Here is a 7605-nt window from a genome sequence, read left to right on the forward strand (position 1 = left end):
CCTTCCAAAGAAAAAAAAAAAAGTAGATCCAGTTACAAAGGAACCATGCGGTCCTGCAGCGAAACCGGGGAGCGCTTCAGGTGTCTCGGCATGACGCACGGTCCGAAGTCCAGACCAAGACAGGGGGAGGGTGACGGGTGGGCGCAGGGGGAGAACCGTGGAGAAGCCGGAGGAGCCTCCTCAGCTACAGGAGCCAGGAGCTGGAGCAGAAGCGCATGGTGCAGCCTGCAAGGTGAAGGGGGGGAACCAGATCTATGGATGGCCGAGGAGGAACGGGGAGGTGCCACAATACACACACTGCTGCTCACCCACGTAGAAACGAATTGAAAGACGGCGCGCAAAAAGCCCCGCACGGCACAGCGGCGGTCACAGTTCACCAAGCCGGGGGAGAAAGTTTGTCCTGGGCGGGCGGAGCAGCGGGCATCAGCCTGTTACATTACCCGCGGTGCGGCTCGGCTGCTGCGGCGGATGCCGGATTGCATGGTGGAGGTGGAGGTGGTCACATATGGGGGTCGGTGGTCTTCTGCTTTAGAGAGCGCAAAAAAATGTCTGTATTGAAACCCTTTAGGAGGAGACTGTCGTGGAAATGGGAAATGGTCACATTTGCTCAGACTGCGAGCACGAATCAAGTCTCAGCCACTGTGTCAGTAATTATAATTTGCTTTACGGGTGAAACATCACATCGGAGAGGGGGGCTGTTACACCCCGCCTGTGAGATATTGGTGTGTGGATAATATTCTAGTGGCACGGTACACTTTACAAGAGGTGGGAGCCCGAGACGTCATTTCCTGTCCACGCAGGCTCGCCGCTGATTGGTCCGCTTGCAGGGCACGTTTTGACAAGAGGATGAGCGGCGCTGCAGACCGGGATCAGGCACGGAGCTATGAGACGATGGTGTAGTGCGCTATTCCTCTCTGGAAACGGCCAAATGTAGCGCTGCCTGGCTTCCCCCAGCCTTTTCAGGCATCGAAATCTTGTTTTTATGAGCGAATGAAACTCCCATAGGCCAGAAAACTGTGTGCGTAAAAGGCGCACAGTAGTTTTCCAGGAGGTTGACGCACTTCTGACCCAGTAAGTTTAATCCTCTAGTCTTTCAGACCGAAACTACAGATAAAATATATCATAGTATTTTCCTTTTTACTTCATTTATACTCAAGGGGCCTGAAAATGTTCAGTATTGGAAATAAGCTATTAAAAAGAGAACAGACAAACAAACGCATACCTACATAGGCCCATACATAGGCCTACATACTGTACATACATACGTTAGGTAGACCGATATATATTTTATTTAATATGGGATATCAGCCAGTCAATGCCGTCCAATGCCGATACGATGGAGGTTCCTCCCTGACCACAGCTACAGAAAACAGTCTGTAAAACATGCAATGAAATTGTATTTTCTTTGCATATTTTATTTATTCATCTGAATGTTCCGTTATGCTTTTGTAAATGAATTCAGAATTTAAAGGCCTAATGTATCACAGAGTTTCCCTGCCACTGAACAGGTGTGGTGCCTAGAGAGCTGCACTAACTCTAAAATGATTTCATCAGTCTGGGTTTCAATGGAGAGTTTTAGTGTCCCATGATGGTCTAAATGATGTTTCAGAGGCTTTTCCACCCTGACAACAATACAATTCAGGAGGAAACACTGAACACTTGTAAATTCTTTGGCATAAAAACGGTCAAAGAATTTAAAGATAGGCAATTGAATATCTGCAAAAAAAAAATCAGCTATTGATGACTTCACTCTAAAAATATCATCTCGGCCTTCAAAAACCCTTATCGGTTGAACCCTAGTACATAAATATAGTTGCCTTAAGACTTGTTTTATGAAACGAGAATATCTAGGATAAACTCGTACAAAATCTTCACTAAAAAGATCAGTCTGAAACAATAAATGGTAAAAAAGGGAATAGGTTGCTGTTTTTTTGCACTGGATGTGTACAATATAACAACACCATTCTTTGCATTATGCTTTGTACTGTATGTATGCCAGACCATCTTTAGAAACGCTCAACACCAGTCTGTTTTCTACTGTAAGCGTCTCTGTTTGCTGCAGCCTGCACTTTGTTGTGATTGTGAGATAATTTTGGTCGCAGGAATGACTGAAAGGTGAAATACAGGTGAAAAACGTCTTTCAAAACACTGCGAAAAGCATTTCTGAACGGGATTATATAATTATAGTTTTGCCATGTGTGTGTGTGTTATTTTTTTTTATCATAGGCCATAATTACTGAACACAGCCACGGGTCGTTACTCTTTTCAGCTGGCCTAATCTGGGAGAGGATGAATAGAAACTGTCAATCACAAACTCCACTCAGCAGCAAGACAAGAGGGGACTGATTGCTGCTGTGCTGCTGCTACTGCAACACACACACACACACACACACACACACACACACACACACCCAAGCACTCTCTTTCTCCTTCCTCCTCTCTCTGCTTTTACTGCCTTTGCTAATGCACAACTTACCCCTCCAAAAAAAAAAAAAAGATTTTTTTTTTCCACGTTTAACTTCCAAAAGCCAGTTCATATGTTGATTTCAGTCTTTAGACGTGAGAAAACTGGATCGTGTCATACTGTGATTATCAAATTTTAAGTGCATGCAAGTGTAAAGGAATATGTCTGCTTCTGCCTGCTGCTGTTGCTGCCAAATGTGCTTCAGTTTTGTTAAACCAGCCAAAAAAAACAAAACAGGATATTTACTGCACTGACACTTCTGCTAATCCAGTCTGTCTCGATATTATAGGTTATAGATAGATACAAAATGTAAATAAATTAGATAGATAGATAGATAGATAGATAGATAGATAGATAGATAGATAATTTTACATATTTTTAACACTCATTTTTAGGGTTAGACCGATATATCGGTTTACCGATATTGGCCTTTTATTACAGAGTGGATAAAGGCCAGTCAGTGCCGATATGATGGAGGTTCCTCTCTGACCACAACTACATAAAGACAGTCTGTAAAGCCTGCAATGACATTTTATTTTCTTAGCACTATATACAGTATATATATTTGGTTAAGTGTGTTTTTGTAATTGAATTCTTTAGGCTATAAAGGCAGTAATGTATCTCACAGTTTCCCTACTGTTGAATAGGCGGGTCACGCTGCCTCAAGGAGCTACTAACACTAATAAAATCATTGTATTAGTGTTTATCAGTAAAATCATTTTATTAGAGTGGGTTTCTGTAGAGTTTTAGGCATGATGGTCTAAATGTTGTTTCAGAGAGTTTTCTACCCAGCAGAGAATACAATTCTGAGGGAAGCACTCAATACTTTTTTCTTTTTTTTTTACATGACAATGGTAAATTTTAAGATATTGCTATTGGTATCGGTCTTCAAAAACCCATATCGGTCAATCCCACTCAAAACCTCCTTACATTATGTTAGATAATGAGTAGCTCCATGCGCTTAATACAGATCCCTAATTCCCCCTGGACCATACTATGTCTAAACACAGTAAACTCCATAGGCTATAGAGCCGCGTGCAGCCTGCATGCCCACGGGCCAGAGTTCCATACAGGAAATGTTTATTTGCGCCATGCACCGACTGTTTCATCTCCGTCCCCGTGCGGCTGGATTGCGTCCTCGTGGAGATGAATCTGATCAATCAGATCAATCAACAGAGATTACTGTAATCCCGAAGGTCAGGGGGAGGGCACCGGGCCACGCAGAGTTCACACACACAAACAAACACACACACACACACACACCCCACAGGCTTTAGCCAAATCTGTGAAGGAATGCAAAACATTTGGCAAACGGCCGCGTGGGTCCATCTGTGACTGTGAAGATACACTAATTTCCACTTAATTTCCACGTCAGTTAGAGACTATTAAAACAAATCCTACAGTGCAGCGTGGAGTCCATTCTCAATCCCGAGAAAACAGATGGATGTGTGAAGTTGTTGGGCAAAACTTGGCTCGGGTTCTCAGAATTAGAATGAACAAATAAATCCATGTATTTATTTAGTGATTATTCATTGCATTTAACCAAGCTTGTGTTAGGTAATACGACCACACGTGTAAATAAACACTGTGTAGGGCGTCTAGTTTTAATTGCGAAACAGGTAATGTCACACACTGACATTTTAGAGGTTGTTATTGTTAAAATAAGATGGGAGGAAAGCTTTGCATCCGATATTAAAGCCTCGCTGCGGACACGGACACGGACTCAGAAAAAAAACCCCACCGGACAGTTCTGTTCAATCAGATATATTAGAAACTGAATGAGAGAGAGAGGTGACGAAATGCGGCGAAGAATGAGTAGAAAATGTCTCCATTCAACCATAACCTGTAGTGGAGGGCAAACCCACCCAAACGCACTTTTTACGCACCGTTTTATTTGTGGAATAGTTGATCCACTTGAATATAGGCTGAAATCAGACTTTATGGGATAAAATCATAATTTTCATCGCAGTGAGTGATGTCAAACCGATGTAAAGTTATATGAGAATAGGGTCTCTAAGGGAAAATGGATAAATAAATAGTTTTTGCTTAACTTAATGGTTGTTTTCCTCACCGACTGGAGGTCATGTTTCCCCACCTTAGTGTTTACCACATCATCACTGCACGTAGGCTGCTGCTAAACTGGACAGGAAGACTGTAGTTGTCTCATTGTAAAACCTGCACGGCGCCTGCAGTGAAAACTGAGCTGAGCTGCTCTGTTTCACCAGCGAGTCCAAACTCACTAGTCCAGATTTACTGACCCCAGGTCTGCCGTTCAAGGTAAGACGACTAAATTAATGTTAAACCAAGTAGGTTTAGTCCATAATATTTAATATACAGGACAAATGAGGCAAACAACTAATATGATGATTATATTTTCGTTCAGCCAAAAGTCTACAAACCGTCAGTACTTCATTATAGGAGCAACATGCCAACACTGACTATTTATTTGTACGAATTTTACTTTGATTTAACATACTGGCCTATTTAAAAATATATATTGAATTTTAACGTACTGACCCATTTAAAAATACAGTAGGCTATATATTGAATTGTGCACATTTGGTGCTTACACATCAGATTTTTATATAGGCTACTTATTGATCAGTTTTTTAAGTGTACAGGCTACATCTGAATGTAAGAATTATTTAGTTAAAAAAATTGTTTGTATTTGTATTTAATGAGTCTGTGTCGACTCGTCGTCATCGGGTATGAGTTCCTACATTTTAATAGCGTGACTGAATAAAGAAGTGAATAAAGAACATGGCAATGAGCAGACTTTTGGTAGAATAAATTATTTTAAAGTTTGAAAACTGGTTAATAAGTTTAGGTAGGCTATATAACTTTATATTAATATATAAAAACATAGGGCGATATAAAAACGAGTCATTCTTAGTAACACGTTACATTATAAAGTTACAAGTTTATCATTATTATAAATAGGAGATGTTTTCTGTGGGTGGCTTAATGTTTTCTGAGCATCAAAAATGGACCGGCTATTCATTATGACCAATTTGAGACAAATGTTTAGGATGAATAACTGCAAAACAAAAACTTTTATTGTATCATTTAGTTTTTACTATTGTGGTAGAAGACTTCATGGTGTTAAGCAGCTGGAGCTCCAAGTCAACAGCCACAGGGACAGGAATTGCCAATAATGACTAATATTGAAATTAATTAGATGTGATTTATCTGTTATTAGATATTCCCGCTTTAACAAGCTGATAATTTATGTATGTTGCCTTTTAGTCTAGTCCTATGGGAATATGTTGCTTCCATTGATCAATTAATACTACTACTCATAATAATAACAATAATAATAGGCCTAATAATTATAAGAAAAAAATAATTTATTTACTACAAAATATTTTTTTCACACCAACTTTTCTAGACTATAGCCTACTCTCGTATAGTCTCGTTCTCACACTCGCGCGCGCGCACACACAAAGTTTACATTTCTTCACAGACAGACATGCTAAACACTCGTTCCTTCAATTAGTTTGTGCTGTATTGCGCTGTATAAAGTGTATCAGTGTTTGTAGTAACTTAATATGTTAAGTTATAGCTTCGCTAGAGTCAGAGCCGCCTCACCTGCCGGTCCCGGAGGAAACCGGACCCAGGCTTCAGGTTTTAGCCGGGACCGGTCTGTACGGGACAGCTGTGGGTCCAGCACTGAACAGGGAAGCACTAAACAGTTTCTGACACTTTTTGCAAAACCAAAAAGTCCCCAAAAGTACCAATACTCTGGTTTTGTTCCCATTCGGGGTCTGATCATCGCCTGCTCATGATGAAATGTCTGTGCATGATCACTCCTCAGTCAAACAATCAATAATAATTATATATTTCTGAATGTTACGCTTGAACAGACGTAATCGTAAGAAAGAACATTTTCAAAATTAAGTAGGCACAAGTCTACTGCATTTTAGTAGCCTAATGTTGACTTTAATTTTCTCAGTGGGTGGGAAAAAACATATATTTGTGACAAACGAACCAGTATCGCTGCCTTTAGTGCCGTTTAATTTGCAGGTTGTGTGATGGTTGGGAATGAGCCAGGAACCAGAGAGAGACTGGCAGGGTGAGAGAGACAAGAGACAGACAGAAGAGACAAGAGACAGAAACACACGAACCAAAACAACTAAGTCGTCACTTTGTGTCTCTTTGTCGCTGCTGCTTTCCACACCCAAACCTTCGTAATTCTCATGTTTGTAAGGTTTAAATATTGCTTTGAGAGATATGCAAGATTCCTTTTGTATTTATCTCATCAAACCCATTCCGAAAAATGCATTAATGCCAGTCTGAAAATGAGCTTTTAAAGTAAGATTTTTCCTCATTCCTCAAAAGTTGACATTTTGGAGATGCAAGATTTTATTATGACGATGCTGCAATTCCTCTTTTCCACTTTTGTCCCTCAATCTTCCCTTTTATCTTTTTATTTTGGACCTGTAGGCGATCAGCTCATTACACGATATAACTCAACTAAAATGTTTACTTTATTGAATAGCTACAGGGAACAAACATCCCTCACACACACACACACTCTCTCTCTCTCTTTCAAACACACACACTCTCTCACACACACACACACACACACACACACACACACACACAGTACCCTGCCCTCTCCAGAGAGCTAGTAGTCACAGTAGATGTCTCAAATAAAAACCAGTATAGAGACACTAGAGTCTAGAGCTTCTACTCTGCCACCTCAGGGACTCATTTTGTCTCTCACCCCTCCACCAGTAATCCAGGCTTGATGCACAGCAGATAAGTTAATATCATCGGGGTTTGTTTTTGTCCCTAGAATAGAATAGACAGCAGGATCCTGAGGGGAATCTGTCCTGTATAAAGACAGATGAAGACCAGTCAGTCAATCTTGAAATACAGCCAAATGTTGACTTGGTTTTACATTCATTGAAATGTTGAAGTCATTTGTTTTAGTGAAAATCAAGGACCCAAATGTGTCGAAATTATGGGTAGAAAACATTTTGACACAGGATATCAGGCTGAAACATGTGATGCAGTACATTTGTCCACCTACAGTTAGTTTTACCAGGGTAAAATATTGTTGTAGCAGTGTAGACCGCCTCCTAGTGTTTTTACAATGAACTGCCAGGAGCCCAAACTCATACATACACACATTTTTT

The sequence above is a fragment of the Centroberyx gerrardi genome, chromosome 23, assembly GCF_048128805.1.
Source record: "Centroberyx gerrardi isolate f3 chromosome 23, fCenGer3.hap1.cur.20231027, whole genome shotgun sequence".
Classification (NCBI taxonomy): Eukaryota; Metazoa; Chordata; class Actinopteri; order Beryciformes; family Berycidae; genus Centroberyx; species Centroberyx gerrardi.